Source organism: Eulemur rufifrons, chromosome 3 (genome assembly GCF_041146395.1).
Source record: "Eulemur rufifrons isolate Redbay chromosome 3, OSU_ERuf_1, whole genome shotgun sequence".
NCBI lineage: Eukaryota > Metazoa > Chordata > Mammalia > Primates > Lemuridae > Eulemur > Eulemur rufifrons.
Genome location: NC_090985.1, coordinates 25,083,048 through 25,100,867, shown reverse-complemented (window position 1 = coordinate 25,100,867; position 17,820 = coordinate 25,083,048). Strand labels below are relative to the sequence as shown.

General features: G+C 47.6%; 1 protein-coding gene across 1 annotated transcript in view; it reads right to left on the bottom strand.

Moving 5' to 3' along the window:
* The window catches only part of TOP1MT (DNA topoisomerase I mitochondrial), a 37,869-nt gene extending 20,272 nt beyond the window's left edge, over positions 1-17,597 (bottom strand). Inside the window, exon 1 of the mRNA XM_069465932.1 lies at positions 17,574-17,597. The gene's annotated coding sequence lies outside the window, so the exon portion shown is untranslated. The remainder of the gene's footprint in view (positions 1-17,573) is intronic.
* Positions 17,598-17,820: the final 223 nt, after the last annotated feature.

Sequence of the window (17,820 nt, the reverse complement as noted above, 5' to 3'; positions counted from 1 at the left end):
CTCAAAGCCATGAACAAAGGCGATGGGCTGCACTTCCTGGCTTTTAGGACTGAGGCAGGCTTTGCAGGTGCCCCCAACATTTCAGAATGAGCAACTCAGTTGCTGAGGGGACCGACCTTCCTAAGGGCCCACCTCCCACAGATGCTGCTAAGGGCAGATGCATATATTATTCCTTACAATCCTTTTTCCAAACCAAGAAGTAAATCCCAGCACAGGCCCACTATTCCTTCTCAGAATCCTGAGGCCAGTGTGTTTTCCAACTTAGATTCTCAGGCTTTGTAAAAGAAAATGTGGCAGGACAAAAACCGTAAGATCTCTCAATAGGCAGAAAAAGTATCTGACAAAACCCAACACCCTTCCATGATAAACAAAACAAAACAAAATACCCACTCAAGAAACTAAGAATAGAAGGGAACTTTCTCAACCTGAACAAAGACATGTACAAAACCCCACAGCCAACCTCATATGCAATGGTGATAGGCTAGATGCTTCCCTCGAGATCAGGAACAAGATGAGATGTCTGCGCTCACCATTGCTATTCAACACTGTACTGGAGGTTCTCCCTGGAGCAAACAGGCAAGAAAATGAAATAAAAGGCACCCAGATTAAAAGGAAAGAAGTACATCATCTCTATTTGCAGATGGCACGATCTTGTCCATAGAAAATCCCAAAGAATCCACAAAAACTATAAGAGTTAATGAATGAATCTAGCAAGAGTTGCAGGGTATGCAATATGCAAACATTGGTTGTATTTTTAACCAGTAGCAATGAGCAAACTGAAAATGAAATTAAGAAAATAATTCCAATAGCATAAAAAAAAATAAAGCAATAAATTTAACAAAAGTCGTATAAAACTTATGCACCGAAAACCATAAAACATTGCTGAAAGAAATTAAAGACAGCCTACATAAATCAAAAGCCATCCTGTGTTCATGGCGTGGAAGACTTCCTGTGCTTAAGACAGCAATGCTCCCCAAACTGATCGAAAATGTCAACGCAGGCCCCACCAAAATCCCAGCTGGCTTTTTTACAGAAACTGGCGACCTGATCCTAAAATTCACACAGAAATACAAGGGACCCAGAATGACCAAAACAATCTGGAAAAAGAAGAACAAAGGTGGAGGATTCACACTTGCTGATTTCACAACTTCAAAGCTGTAGTGATCAACGCCACGTGGCTCTGTCATAAGGACACACAGATCAATGGTTGAATGAGGGTCGATACAAACCCACACACCTATGGTTACTTGATTTCGACAAGGATGCCAGACCATCCGATGCGGAAAGAATGGTCTTTTCAACAAGTGGTGCTGGGCTGTCCACACACAAAGAATGAAGTCAGACCTCTTTCTCACATCATACACAAATGTTAACTCAAAATGGTTCAAAGACCTACATGTAAGAGCTAAAATTATAAAACTCACAGAAAAAAACATAGGTGTAAACTGTTATGACCCTGAATTAGACAATGGGTTTTCTTTTAAAGAGTATACAAAAACTCTTATCACTCTACAATAAAAAAAAACAGATAACCCAGTTAGAAAATGGGTAAAGGATCTGAATAGTCATTTCTCCAAAGAGGAGACACCAATGGCCAACAGACACATGAAAAGATGCTCAACATCTCTAGCCCTCGGAGAAATGCAAATCAAACCCACAATGATGTTACCTGGCACTGGGATGGCTGTAGTCAAAATGGTGGGGAAGGTGTGGACAAGCACCCTGCTGCCCTTAGCCAGAGCCATGGTTGAAGAGCCCTGGTCCTACAGACCAGGATGGGTTTCTACGAACTACCTGCCAATATCCATAGGGTTTATGGCCTCTCCCCACCCCCCATGTGCCCTCTTTCTCTCCAGACCACCAGAGGATTATCCAATGGAAGGAGGAACCAGGCTTCACACACAGGCTCCTACTCAACAGCACATCCTTGGAACAGGCAAGAGGATTCCCAACTTTCAAGAGAGAAAATAGGCTTAGAAAATTAAGTAATCTTCCCAGAATCAAACAGCTGTTGTCAGAGCTGACACCCAAAAAGACCTTTCCACCCCAACCCTGCAGCCCCAGAGCTGTGCAGTGACTGCTTCCCAAGTAGGAGGCAGCACTGCCCGCAGGCCCCGAGTGGAGTTCACATGTGTCCAGAAGCCACACTGCAAAACAAACAGATCAAATGAAGTCTAATGATGTATTTCATTTCAACCAATAAATCCAAAATATTGTCATTTCAATATAATAAACTGAGATGGCTCACGCCTTTTTTCTCACACTAAGCCCTGCACATCTCCCGGGGACAGCTGTGTGGTTCGTGCCCACGTCCAGGCAGAGCCGGGGTGAGAGCAACGATTACAGAGTGGCCGAGCCCAATGTCTGCTCCTCTACCTCATGCTGTGTGACCTTGGACAAGTTACTTAACTTCTCTATACCTCAGTTTCCTCATGTGAAAAATGGATACCCCAAAACGTACCTTACAAAGGACTGACCAAAAGCAATGCCACACGGTAAGCGCTTCCTCACAGCTGTCACTGGAATCCAGAAAACCGATAGCTCCAAGCTGCCAATGCAAGAGAACATTCTGGATTGTACCCCACATCACCCCAGCAGCCTACAGTGGGCCAGCAAAGGCCAGTGCCACATCTGTACATCATTCCCACCCTGACCTGACTGCAGGAAAGCAGCCTGGGTGGTCCCTGTCCTGGGGAGAGGGAGGCTGGGCAGCAGCAGCAGGGTGGGTGGCTGGGTGGGGTACCATTTCCACCTTCTGCCTTCCTCTTTCCTCTCCTGCCCGTTCTTGCTCTCTGTCTGTGGTCTGACTGCCTCCTGGCCCTTTTCCTTCTCTTTCCCTCTGGACACCCCACCATCCACTGGCTCCCTCTCCTTCAAGGTCTCTCTGCTTCTGGCTGGCTTCTTGCTGCCCTGGGTGCTCTCTTCCTTGGGCTTCCCGGACGGTCCTCCTCCCTGCTGGCAGCCCTCCACCAGCCGGGCCCCACTCACTCCCGCACTGCGCTCTTTCTCCCTGGCCCATTCATCTTCCCCCGGGTAGCTAGCTTCCAATTTTCCTTCCTTTGGTTTTCCAGCCCCTCCTTCCCCAGCTTTGTCGGTCTTCCTTCTCGTTTCCTTTCTGGAAACCAGAGTCTCTGACTTGGACCTACTGTCCTGTGTTTCCTCTCTTATCTTTGTGCCATCTAATTTTTCATTTTCTTCTTTCCTGATTTTTTCAACCCACCTCTCTCCCCTCCTTGTCCTCACTGTGTGTGTGTTTCCCTCCTGGAACTCTTCCTTCCCCACGGGGCCTGGCCCTGTCCTCCCAGCAGGGCTCAGCTCTGCACCTCCACTCTATGCCTGTCTCTGCTCCTGTCTCATGGGGGCGACTGTGCTCGTCCGTCCTCTTCCTCTCCAGTGCACTCCTCTCCGGCTCCTGCCTCAGCCACCCTTTTTTCTTATGCTCCTGCTCCCTGCAGCTAAGGCCCCTGTCCCTGAAGCCCTCCTCCAGCGTCACTGCCCTTGTTCACCTCCCAACATGTTTCTTCCCCTTCTCTTCAGATTCTTTTCCTTTAGGTTTTTTCTGTTTTTCACTTTTCACACAGCCTTGCCCTGGCTGGCGTCTGTGAGCTGACAGCTGCCCTCCTCCAGGGCTCCCTTCCTCCAGACACTGTGCAGGGCTGTCTCCTTCACTCTCTTCTCCTGGGTCTCAGGGCCCATCAGAGACCCCCTCGCGTCCGCAGAGGGCCATCTTCCTCCCATCTGCAGGACCTCCGTATGGCCTCGGGACCTTGCCCAGGAGAGAGAAGATGTGTTCACACCGTGAGTGGGGCCACACACCCCACAGGCGATGCCCACCCAGAGATCTGAGGGGAGGGGGGAAGGCAGCTCAGCACCCCACCCGCAGTGACCGCCCCACGTCACTGGGGCACAAACCAGGGCTGTGAGGTTCTAATAAATGCCTCCACTGAGCTTCGGAAAATGGCTTCTTGATCTCAGCCCCTGTGGCCTGTGCAGGAGCAGGAACTGAGGGCAGTGAACAAAGACGTCGGCTTGAGGCTGCTCCCAGCCTCGGGTCAGGCGCAGGCCGTGCCACCAGCATCCACCCCGACTCAAGCACAAACACCACGAAGGGAAGGACACCGGGACAGTGCCACCGCCCCATCCAGGCACTACTGACTTATTTCACAATAAAATTCTATTAGAAAATCAGACACTAAGTTCATTCCTTGTCTTTGTGTATTTGCAAGAATACACACTTGCCAAGCATGAGTGCCTATGAAGTTGCTTGTCAGAATCACGTTCACAAACTTATTTACTATTTAAGATGCTTACCTGGCCTCTTTTCTTGGACAGCTTTTCATGGTTATTAGTCTTCACTAGCTTGGTGATCTGTGCAAATCTAGAATACAGATTTATACATGAATACATAAATCTGCTGCTCATTTAGAGAGCCTGCCATTTTAAAAACTGGGCAAAAGATTCAAAATAATCTCACAGAAGTGTCCCATCTTTTTAATGTTCTTTTCCCTCCCCCTTTTTAAAAACATGCTTGGCAAATGTGACGGTAAATCTACCCGCAGGGGCATGAATGAGCCTCTGACTCTGATCCCAACACCAGCCAGTGGGTGGAAGTGTTCACCCAAAGCCGCAAGCTTCCAATACATCTCTCGGCACCTCCCGGCCCAAAGGAAACCTCCAGGGGCTGCCAAAAGAGCTGCTGCAGCAAGGGCAGCTCCTGGTCATCCTCCAGGGCCACCTCTGTCCTGATGATACAATGAGTTTCGAAATCATCAACTTGGAAAAATGGTCCTTCAAAATAGCTTTTAAAGTAGTAGTAAGTCTGAATATATTCAGAAACAAAACCCAAGCTAAACAGAGAAGACCAGCCTGAGGAGGACTGGCACAGGGCACCAGCCCAGGCTTCGTGTCGGTCCAGCAGGGACCCCCGGCGCTAGGTTATGGGGGAGCCAGGCATCCTGACCTAAACGTGCCCACCCATTAGTTGACATCCACAAACGGTCCTCAGACACCCCGGGCTAGCAGAGGCAGGTGAGGAGGGGTCTCACTATAATAAGACTGGAAAGCAGGGTTTGCGGGTAGAGCTGATGCAGGACGCAGGCAGGGAAGCCGTCGCAGACGTCACCAAGGCCTGTGCCTGAGAAGATGGACGAAGCGACTTCACTGAAACAGAAGACTGCAGAGGGAAAGGCAATGGAAATCCAAGCTCCTTGCTGGACGTACTGACAGGAGAGGCCTGCAGCAGCCTCCGGGGAGGCCTCTTCTCTCCTGCAGCAGCCCAGCTCTCCTACCTGAGGAAGGAGGAGGGGAGGGACACCACCCCTAGGGAAGCTCCTCGGGGCAGCAGCAGGAGCGCAGGCTGCTTCAGGCAGACCCCAAGACACCACCCCGACTGGTTGAGAGCAGCTGGCCACTAAGGCCACCACGACTCCTCTCGAGTCGAAGGGACAAGAATAAGAAGCTCCCTCACTTCTCAGCCACTCCTTCATTCAGCAAAGCACTATGGGCACTCACTGCACACCCTCCCACGCAGCACCCATTCCCCAGCTACTGGAACAGCTGATGGTTACAAGGACACCCAAGGCGACCACCGCCTCCTTTAGTAATCCCCGTTGCAGGTGTGCAGGGGAAGGGTGAGAGGGGCAGACACTTTCACATCAGCATGTCAGGCCACATTGTTGTCCAGAAATGCAAAGGGCTAAGGATAAGCCCAGTATCCAAGGATATGAGCAAGGATACCAAACACAATGGAAGTAGGGGAGCCTAAGCTGACCTCAAGGTGGATCGAAGTGAACAAGGCTGGCAGGGGGCTGAGTGGACGAGCACCAAGGGACAGGGCAGAGTGTTGCTTGGTTAAAAGAATACAGGACGATAGTTTAAAGCAAATCCATCAATACCTGGGGTGCTGGGTGCTGGTTTGATATATACACATAGTTTTAACACAGCAACAATCATCACAAGCTTTAGTCTGTGATGGAAGAATCTGAAAGAATAAAAGGTTAAATTTCCAAGTAATAAAAAACCCAGGGGCCGTGTTAAAGGGTAACTCATTCCCCATCTGGTCCCGTTCCACAATGTGATTCTGGCATGACCTAGGACAGAAAAAAGGACACCCTTGGAAGATTCTCCACAGACAGACCCCAATTCCTGAACAAAACAGAGAGGCACAGCGCCACTGCAGGGTCATCAGCCGGTCCTTTCCTAGGGTCTGTCCTCACCGGGCAGAGCCTGGACACCACTGGCTGCCACGATCACTCAGACCTGGCTTGGCAGAGCCCTGCAGGAATGAGCCCTCAGGCGTCCCTGGTGGAGTGCTGAAAGGTCTGGATTCTGGGCATCGGAGCCTGCAGGTCTCTGGAGGACACAGTTACAAAGTCTACACTGACAGAAAGAACCAGGCTGGCCCCTGCGGCTCCTGCTGCCACCCACACTGGCATGGAGCAGAGGCTCCAGGGCCATACTCCCACCTCTGGCTGACATTTCAGCAGAGTTTTTCCCTGTTTTATATTAAAATACAGATAAGGTCTACTTTAATTTGAGTAGTAAAGTTTAGCACCAACTCAGGGCTTTCATAAAATATACAAGAATATGTTATACAGTATCAGAACATAGAGAAGAAATAAAGTAATTCACACTTAAAACACACTGATAAAATCAGTCGTCAGTAAAACAGTAAAATCCAACTCATCAGATACTTCATCTAAATTTAAGTCCCATAAAGTATTTATTATTGGTATTGTTTTTCAAACCAACTGTATCTAACAATCCATTTGTTATTTCAGTGGCAAGCTGATGTTTAAAAGACTCCCACAAAACAGTGGAGGTAGAATCTGGAAGAAGTTTGATTTTGTCCAATTAGCACGTTAGCAGGAAACACCTGCAGAAAGTCCTGAGCCAGAGGAAATGCTGGGGTGGGGATGCGAAGCAGGGAGGGGACACATCTGTACTCTGAGTGCAGTGGCTTTGCAGGACACTTCTGCCAAAACTCACCCAGTTGTCACTATAGATGAATATGACTTATCACATGTAAATGGTACTTCTGTAAAGTTCATTTCTTCTAAAGTGCTCGTATGCAACTTCAGAACCCTGGGGGAACTAGCAAGGGGATGCTGGCTCTTAGCTGAGGGTTTGCACAAAGTTCGGAAGCCAAAGCCAGTTGTTCTCCGGTTCAGGAGTGAGGAAGAAAACAGCAGTTTGCTAAATCTGAGGCTGTTCCAAACTCCCAGGAAATGCAAGAATACCTACATGAATTATCTTCAGGGGACTATATAACACAGTACCTTTACCACTCAAATTCACATTTGGACACCAGGGACTGGGTTCTCGGACCAGGCAGTGCCCCTCAAATCTGCTTTCCTTTGCCGACATCCCATAAAATGATAAAAAGGATACACTTTATTTTTTTTTGTTGTTGTTGTTGAGACAGAGTCTCACTTTGTTGCCCAGGCTAGAGTGAGTGCCGTGGCGTCAGCTTAGCTCACAGCAACCTCAGACTCCTCGGCTTAAGCGATCCTACTGCCTCAGCCTCCCGAGTAGCTGGGACTACAGGCATGCGCCACTATGCCCGGCTAATTTTTTCTATATAGATTTTTAGTTGTCCATATAATGTCTTTCTATTTTTAGTAGAGACGGGGTCTCGCTCAGGCTGGTCTCGAACTCCTGACCTTGAGCAATCCACCCGCCTCGGCCTCCCAGAGTGCTAGGATTACAGGCGTGAGCCACCGCGCCCGGCCAAAAAGGATACACTTTAAAGAAACAAAGCAACACCAGAGAACAAGAGGGCTGTGCCAGGTGAGGTGATACACACCTGTAGTCCCAGATATTTGGGAGGGTTGGGAGTAACAGTTGAGGTCAGGAGTTTGAGGCCAGCCTGGGCAACGTGTTGAGATGCCATCTCTCAAAAAACAAACAAACAAAAAAGGCTGGGCACAGTGACTCACATCTGTAATTCTAGCACTTAAGGAGGCCAAGGCAGGAGGATCACTTGAGCCCAGGAGTTCAAGTCCAGCCTGAGCTACATAGCAAGAGCCTGTCTCTTTAAAAAGAAAAGTGAGGTTGGGATCTGTATCTTAGTCCATTTTCCCGCTGCTATAACAAATACCATAAACTGGGTAATTTATAAAGAACAGAAATTTATTTGGCTTACTGGAGGCTGGGAAGGCCAAGATCAAGAGGCTGCATCTGCTGAGGGCCTCCTTGTTGCATTATCCTACGGCAGAGGACAAGCAAGCACACAAGACAGAGAGAGGAAATTGGGCCAAACTCATTCTCTTTATCGGGAACCCACTCCTGTGGTAACTCACTCACTCCCCAGATGACATTAATCCATTCATGAGGACAGAGTCCTCATCTCCTAATCACCTTTAAAAGGACCCACCTCTTAAAAAATTAAGTATTTAGTATTAAATATTAATACTAATCAGTGTAAGTATTACAATGGCAATTAAATTTCTGCATGACTTTTGAAGGGGACATTCAAACCACAGCAGGCTGCTAGTGGACCAGAAATGTTGAAAACTTCCTGAAAGTTTACAAAGCATGATGGAAAGAGACTGGCAGAGACACCCCCAGTCCAAGGCAGGCTGGGCCAGGCCACGGCCTCAAGTACCACGGCCGGCAGGTCCCAGAGCTTGGGGCACACTCAGCAGGCTCTTTCATGACTCTGCTGCAGTGGCCGGAGTCTTCCCACACCGAGGGGAGGTGGGTGCTGTGGAGGGTGCACAGGAGACTCAGGGGCCTGGCTGGGGCCTCCGTCCCCCACACCAGGCCCACAGGCCAGAGGATCTCCACCCAAGGCCTCCTTCTGTGCCAATGGTGGGATTCCTGGAGTTGCAAAGTCTCATCCCTAAGGCCCACCTCTCGTTCAGGTGGCAAGCCCAGGCCTACCCCACCCAGCTCCCTGCTCTCAAGTCCCTTAGTCATTCTCACGGACACTGAGCAGCAGATGTGTGAGGAAATCACAACAGGAAGAACATGTCCCAAGAGAGGACGGCAGGGGGCACTCAAGGGGCAACAAGAGAACTTAAAGAAACTCTTGAGTCCCCACCTTAGTATGGGCCAGGACCTCATGGCCCTGAGCCACAGCTGCCACTCAGGACCCCACAGTAATCCCTGCAGCCCTCCTGCCCCATACTCAACCACCAGACTCCCACCCAGCCCTCTCCCATAGGCCCAGCTATGGGGCTGCTGACCCTGGAGCATGCAGGGGCCTGCAGGGGCATGGCAGGTTAGGTCTTAAGAGAGCAAGGACCCTCACCAGTGTCACCCCTGTGGTTGTCGGCAGAAGGCGGACATCCAGGTGGGCCTGATTTAACCACAGGAGCCCCTGAAAAGTTCCTCCAGTTGGTGACAGAGGGGGGAGTCAGAGACTGGATTCAGGCACCTTGCTGACTATGAGAATGAGCAGCCACGTGGAAGAGAACGAAGAGTGGGCTTCAGCCGACAGCCAGCAAGAAACCGGCCCCCAGTCCCATCGCTGCAAGGACCTACAACCACCCCAAGGAGCCTGGGGCCTTGGGGCAGGAGCCCAGCCCGGCCAACACACCTTGAGCGTGGCCCATAAGGCCCAAGCTGAGGATCCTGCCAAGCCCATTCAGACATCGACCTGCAGACCTTGAGCAAACCACAAGATGCTGTTTAAGCCACCCACACAGAACACTCCAGAACTGGGTCAGAGGTCTCCAGGGCAGCTGCCAAGATCCCCTGAGGAGCTTCAGGATGCAGTTCTCAATGCCTCACCACACAACTACCCAACAAAATCAACAGGGTAGGGCCCAGAAGCCTCTGTTTAATGTTTTATTAGAGAAAACTTCAAGCACATACAAAAGTAGAGAGAACAGCCAGGTGTGGTGGTGCGCACCTGTATCATCCCGGCTACTCGGGAGGCTGAGGCAGGACGATCACTTGAGCCTGGGAGTTCGAGGCTGCAGTGAGCTGTGATGGCACCACTGCACTCCAGCCTGGGTGACAAAGCGAGACTTTGTATCTAGGAGAAAAAAAAAAAGTAGAGAGAATAATACATGAAAATGGATTATAAAAACTGAGTTATTCTTGTCACACCCAACTAAATCAGCTGAGGGACCAGGGGGAAAAGCACTCAGACACAGAGCATGCACTCCAAGAATTATCTGCAACCCCGGCTGCTGAAACCCTAAGACCAGTTTTGCCCACCGCTGTCACTCACCAAGCTGAGCCTGCCAGCTCCCAGACCCTCGCTAGTGCCCATGAGCCTTCTTTCAATCAACACATAACATTTCTCTAATAAAACCCCCAACCTTCTCTTTCCTTTTTGGACACACTGAAGACCACCCCAGTCTGTGCTAACAGAAAAAACCCAAACTCTATAAAATAAGGAGGTTATACTTTTTGGTTCCCTTTTTACCTTTAATTTAACATTTATTTACATCCTTTAAGAACTTTTTTGGAAAACTTCCCAGCACATGGAGAAACAGAATCATAAAAAATCCCCACTGACAAAGACTCTCCTGGACCAAGCTTGAGGCAGGCTCCTCTGAGTCCTTTCTTTCTTTCCTTTTTTTTTTAAACTGAGTCTTGCTCTGTTGTCCAGGTTGGAGTGCAGTACCCTCAAACTCCTGGGCTCGAGCCATCCTCCTGCCTCAGCCTCTCGAGTAGCTGGGACTACAGGTGCATTTCCTCATGCTCAGCTCATTTTTTTCTATTTTTAGTAGAGACAGGGTCTTGCTCTTGCTCTTGCTCAGGCTGGTCTTGAACTCCTGGGCTCAAGCAATTCTCCCACCTCGGCCTCCCAGAGTGCTAGGATTACAGGCATGAGCCACCACACCTGGCCTGTGTCCTTGTTCTGACTAGGCCTGACCTTGGGCTCTGCCCTTGACCAGCTTAGTCCTGTTTCAGCAAGGCTCCTGCTGGGTCAATTCAATAGAACTCCCCAACCCTCAGTATCTGATCAGATTCCTCCTTCCTGTCCCTCTATGGCTGGTCACCCTGCCTGCCTTCAGCAAGAATCCCCCTACCCTTGAGGTCCTCTTGGTCATTTACCAACCAATGACCCCCACTCTGCTTTGGGGATATCAATCCCCACGTGTCCCTGTATTACAAGTTGAGCCCAATCCCTATCCCCTATGCAAAACTCCCATCACAGTGGTCCCTCTTGGATGAAGTCTGCTTTATTACCTTCGACAAGTGTCATGAAAAATTCTTCTTTAACGCCACGCATCTATCACTGAGTTTTAAGTCTCTTTTAACCCACAGGAAGCACCGGGGTATTTTAAAAACCTTACAGGTAACAATAACTAGGAACATAAGGGAACTTCCTCAATCTGAACAGACATCTACAAAAACCCCACAGCTAACCTCATACACAATGGTGACAGGCTGGACGCTTCCCCTGAGACCAGGAACAAGACGAGATGTCTGCGCTCACCACTGCTATTCAGCACTACACTGAAGGTTCTGCCCAGAGCAAACAGGCAAGAAAATGAAATAAAAGGCACCCAGATCAAAAAGAAAGAAGTACATCATCTTTATCTGCAGATGGCATGATCTTGTCCATAGAAAATCCCAAAGAATCCACAAAAACTACAAGAGCTAATAAATGAATCTAGCAGAGTTGCAGGGTATGCAATATGCAAACATTGGTTGTATTTTTAACCAGTAGCAATGAGCAAACTGAAAATGAAATTAAGAAAATAATTCCAATAGCATAAAAAAAATAAAGCAATAAATTTAACAAAAGTCGTACAAAACTTACGCACCGAAAACCATAAAACATTGCTGAAAGAAATTAAAGACAGCCTACATAAATCAAAAGCCATCCTGTGTTCATGGCGTGGAAGATTTCCTGTGCTTAAGACAGCAATGCTTCCCAAACTGAACGAAAACGTCAACGCAGGCCCCACCAAAATCCCAGCTGGCTTTTTTACAGAAACTGGCGACCTGATCCTAAAATTCACACAGAAATACAAGGGACCAAGAATGACCAAAACAATCTGGAAAAAGAAGAACAAAGGTGGAGGATTCACACTTGCTGATTTCACAACTTCAAAGCTGTAGTGATCAACGCCACGCCACGTGGCTCTGTCATAAGGACACGCAGATCAATGGTTGAATGAGGGTCGATACAAACCCACACACCTATGGTTACTTGATTTCGACAAGGATTCCAGACCATCCGATGCGGAAAGAATGGTCTTTTCAACAAGTGGTGCTGGGCTATTCACACACAAAGAATGAAGTCAGACCTCTTTCTCACATCATACCCAAATGTTAACTCAAAATGGATCAAAGACCTACGTGTAAGAGCTAAAATTATAAAACTCACAGAAAAAAATATAGGTGTAAATTTTTATGACCCTGAAGTAGATAATGGGTTCTCTTTAAAAAAAAAAAAATGACACAAAAAGCACAAGCAATTGAAGATAAAACCCATAAATTGGACTCACTGAAATTGAAAACTTCTGTGCTTCATAGGACATCATCAAGAAAGCAAAAAGACAATGCACAGAAAGACAGAAAATGTTCGCAAGTCATCTATCTGCTGAGGGTCTGGTATCTGGAGTACACAAAAACTCTTACCACTCAACAATAAAAAATAAATAACCCAGTTAGAAAATGGGTAAAGGATCTGAATAGCCATTTCTCCAAAGAGGAGACACCGAAGGCCGACAGACACATGAAAATATGCTCAACATCTCTGGCCCTTGGAGAAATGCAAGTCAAACCCACAATGATACTACTTCACACCAACCCGGATGGCTATAATGAAAAAGACATAAAATAACAAGTGTTGACAAGGATGTATAAAAATCAGATTCCTTGCGCAATGCTGGTAGGAATATAAAATGGTGAAGCCAATTTAGAAAAGTTTGTTTGTTCTTCAATAAGTCAAACACAGAATTACTTTATGACCCAGAAATTCCTCTCCTAGCTATACACCCAAAAGAACTTAAAACAGGTATTTAAACAAATACTTGTACACAAATATTCATTATTCACAATAGCCAAAAGGTGGGAACAACCCAAATGTCCATCAACAGATGAACAGATAAACAAAAAGTGGTATATTCATACAACAGAACAGTTTCAGCCACAAAAATGATGTACTAACACATGCTACAGTTTGGATGGACCTTGAAAACATTCTAAGTTAAAGAAGCCAGACAAAGAAGGACAAATATTGTACGATTTATATGAAAAATCCATAATAGGCAAATCCATAGCAATAAAAAGATTAGTGGTTGCCAGAGGCTGAGGGAAAGGGAAATGAGAGTGTTAAAAGAAAAACTCAAGACAAATTAAATTTAACAGAGTTTAATTGAGCACAGAATGATTCGAGAATTGGGCAGCTCCCAGAAGCAGATTAGGTTCAGAGAGACTCTGGTGTTGCATATGGTTGGATAACAGTTATGGACAGAAAAAGGAAAGTGACTTACAGAAAACTGAGTGAGGTACAGAAATAGCTGGATTGGTTACAGCTAGGCCTTTGCCTACCTGAGCCTGGTGTGAACAGTCAGCTGCTTGTGATTGGCTGAGACGTGGCTAGTTGTTTCAAGAATAGGTTACAGTCTGTTTACACATCCAGTTAGGTGACGGTTCACTATGTGCAGAGAAAGCTTTAGACTGAACTTAAAATATATAAGCAGGCAGCTTTAGGCTAAACTTAATTTAACAGGACTAATTGCTTAAAGGTATGAGGGTTTTTTAGGGTGATGAAAACGCTCTGGAACTAGACAGTGGTGATGGGTGCACAAGATTGTGAATATATTTTAGTGCTGCTGAATCGCAGGCTTTCAAATGGTTAAAATGAGGACTTTTATGTTATGTAAATTTTATCAAAATTAAAAAAAACCACAAAAGTAAAGTTTCTATAACTTTCTATCATTTTCATGAGAGAAAAAGGAGAGTTGGAACAGAACGCCAGGCATAGAGGCAAATCCCACCTCAGCCTGCAGCTCAGAGGTGGCACTGCTGGCCCGTGAGCTAAATCTGGGCACACACATTTTTGTTTGCACAGCCAAGCATTTTATACAATTGCAGCAACATTTAACACTTGGGCTATTTCATTTCACCATAAAAAAATCCCAGTTTCTGCCTTCACCTGAACAGAGTCAGCAACCTGGAAAGTATGGGCCCGTGTACCCACGTGCCTACTTAGAAGCGACACACAGCTCACGTGGCCATGGCTGGGGACAGCAGCAAGCATGCTGAAGTAGCAGATGGTGAACGTAACACGGAATAGTCCGTCTCCTCCCCAGGAGAGCAGATTACAGGAAATTAGTAAACACAGTTTGACGAGACTCAGATAAATCATCAAATTAAACCCCTGTGTTCCAAGGCCAGGTGCTTAGTTCATAAATGGATATCCTGTTTAAAACAACACAGCAAACTAGGTGTCCTAACTTAGATTCCGTTCACCATGAACCGACACACAAATCCTGCTGTCAAGCCACGGATATGTTTACCAGCATCGCATTTTTCAAAAGCAAAACCTAACACAGTTTTTCCACCAGCCTTTCTTCTCTGTTGTGCTGGACAAAGGGAGCCATTTATGTCACCATTTTATACAAGAAAGCAGCAGAAAATAGCCAACAAGGTAAAGAAAGGTCGGTGACAACCGTATGCCTGAGGCCTTCCGGATTGTTTTTGGTTCTATTCCTTGAGAAAGATGTGGTTACACTGATTGGTATCAAGTTCACAATTATTTCTGACACAATCACTTATCTAAAACAAAAACAAACAAACAAAAAGGGCCACGGCACACGAGGGAGACGCCAGTCCCCTCAGACACTCACCTCAGACACTCACATTACATCTCGGCTCTCACACAAACACACAAGAGCTGGAGCTCCATGCGTCAGACGGCGTCTCCTGTTACCAACCTACTTGCTCTACAGTCCTGTGGAGTCTCAAACTTCTGCTCAAGTGAAAGCAAAGACTGGAATAAAAACAAGGAGTGCAGGTCCAAACTCTGTCACAAAGGCCAGACTCTCAGGATGAAAGGTGATATCCCCCCCCTCCTTTCCTCACCATCCCCATTTCACCTCGCTGTACAAAGGAGAGGGATAAAGAGAACAAACCTTACCCGAGAGTAACATTATTCTGCCCTGGATTTTCTTCTGAAATGGAGAATTTATTTTCTTCTTTCAAGTATGGCTACAAGTCACAAGGTAACAGTTATACTGAGAGCATTTCCATGTCACAATAAAGTTAGAACTTCTATGAAAACACTAAGACCACCACCACCACTGTGGCCACCGAGAAGACCAAATGTAACTCTTAGGATGTCAGCCGTCCAGGTCCAGGCCACCTCGACCCCCCAGCCAGTGGCCACATGCATTTAAAGTCCAGCCCAATGGGTGGCAGCAGCCTCATCAGAGGATTCCAAGTAACAAATAACCAAAACCCCCCTAAGACAGACCAGGATTATCTAATTCTCACCCCAAAACACCAGTTCACTTTAAATCCCCATGCACAACATGGAAGCAGCAAGTGGGAGGCAGACCCAACCATTCCAAAATTTGAAATAAATGTGTTTTACGTGAACAAAAAGTACATAGTTTTAAAGTTATCAAAATAAATGATCACAAGTCTTAAGTTCATAAAATCCTCATAAAAAGCTTTGTGAGTTAAAACAAAATGAAGAAGGCAATATATTGAAGACTCTTGAGTTTAAAAATAAACATAAACAGTAAATAAAAAATTCAAACCTGGTATTCCCCCTGTCTTCCCTGATTTTTTTGGTTTGACTCCTTCACTTTCTGTTTCTTTGAGTTTTCTAGCTTCATCTGCTCGGTATTCTCTCTCTTCCTTTCATCAAAGATATATTTAATGTAACTCCAAAGGGAGAAACTAAAAAGCTAATGTCAAAATTATGTCTTTGACAGGAAGAAACAAACTGTACAGAAAAGTGGTAACGTCACCTCCCTCCTGCATTCCGACACCAGACTCCCAGCTCAGACACTACCTGTGCTGTGTCTGTGTTACAAGAGGCCCACAGAGCTATTCCCATCCCATTCTCCACCAGCACAGTGATGAGGTCAAATGAGACTAGAAAGTTACAAAAGTTGAGAAGGCAAAGCATCCCCATTAACAAGCAAAGGCCACTTATTCCCAAAAGTATTGTTACCTCTCAAGGACAAACTTCTCCTCCACTGAGAAGTGCTTCCAAGCAGACCCTTGCATCTCCCCCATCGCCTCTTCTTTATGTGACTGTGTACCCCCAACTGTAAAAAACAAACAGGCCAGGACACATCACAGAGGCCCTCAGGGCAAGCAGCAGGATAGTTCTAAAGGAGGTGAGCTTGGAGTCATACAGCAGGGAACTTCTATGGCCTGTTGTGCCTGCTGCTGATGGTCCTGGTTGAGTCACCATCAAAAACACAGCCTAAATAGCTCACATCAACCCACAACCAAAACAAGAAAAGGCACTGTTTGAGAAGTCCTTACTGGCTCTGACAATCAGTAGATGGTATTTATTCTTGACCCCATTACTATGTAATTAGTCACTCTACGAAGAGTTAACTGGTCCTGAGCATTTTCCTGGGTTTTATAAATGATATGCTTATATTTTTAAATATCACAATTGGCCAGGCACTGTGGCTCACACCTGTAATCCTAGCACTTTGGGAGGCCGAGGCAGAAGGATTGCTTGAGGCCAGGAGTTCAAGACCAGCCTGAGCAAGAGCCAGACCCCATCTCTACAAAAAATCCAAAAAGTATCCAGGTGTGGTGGTGGTACGCCTGTAGTCCCAGCTACTCAGGAGGCTGAGACAGGAGAATCACCTGAGCCCAGGAGTTTGAGGATGCAGTGAGCTGTGATGATACCACTGCACTCTACCCCAGGCAACAGAATGAGACTCTGTCTCCAAAAAAAACAAAAAAGTAAAAAAACCCACACACAATTAAGCACAGTATTTTGATATCCCGCTTGCCCATTACACCTGAGTACTTTGGCTTTAGATGCCTCAGACCAAAAGAAAAGCTGTAAACTAGAGGAGTTACAAGGTGAGGAAAGAGGAGGGAGGCAGATCAAAACGTCAGGAAACGAATAACACGTGGGAAAGACCAGCTCCATGATGGCATCGTTCAGTTCCTAAGGCTGGGGGGACGTAGATTCCAGGTCAAGGCAGGAAGCCCTTCAGTAGGTCAGGCCCCAAGGGCAAGTGCACACAAAGTGGACACCATGGGGCCTGGGTGGGGGCAGAGAAGTTCCATCTGCGAGGGCTATTCCCAGGCTCTTTTCCTAAGAAGCTGATCATGAGCAGGGCCGCAGCAGGAGGCTCAGCAGGCCAGGAAAGTCGTGGGAAGGAGAGAAGGCACCAAGGGGGTACACAGATTGGGAGGGGACACCGAAGAGAAAGGGGGACACCAGCAAGAGGGGAGGGGCGCTGAGAGGTGGGGGACACCGAGTGGGAAGAGCACACGGAGAGGGAGAGGACACCTGAGGGTGGAGGAACGCCGAGGGAGAGGGGCACACGGAGGGGAGGGTCTTCACCAAGAGCGTGACGGGGGTGGGGGGGGCCAGGAAGATGAGCACCAAGGGCACGGCCGAGCGCTTTCCTGTCCCTACGCCGGCCCCTGCACCTCCCACCGAATCTCACCTCCTCTGCAGCTCTTCCAGGGCCCTGCAGACCACCCAGAGCCACACCAACAGTGCCGGGTCTGCGACTCTCCTTCTCCAGCACGATCCCCGCGGGGAAGCCGAGAAATTCCGCCAGAGCATGCGCAGCCGCCGCCACGTGCTGCGCCTCAACGCTGCCGCGGGCGCGGCCGGGAAGGCGGGTGAGGGCGGCGCATGCGCGAGGTGCGGTGTGCGGCTGGGCGGCCACCCGGGGCTGCAGGGCTGGC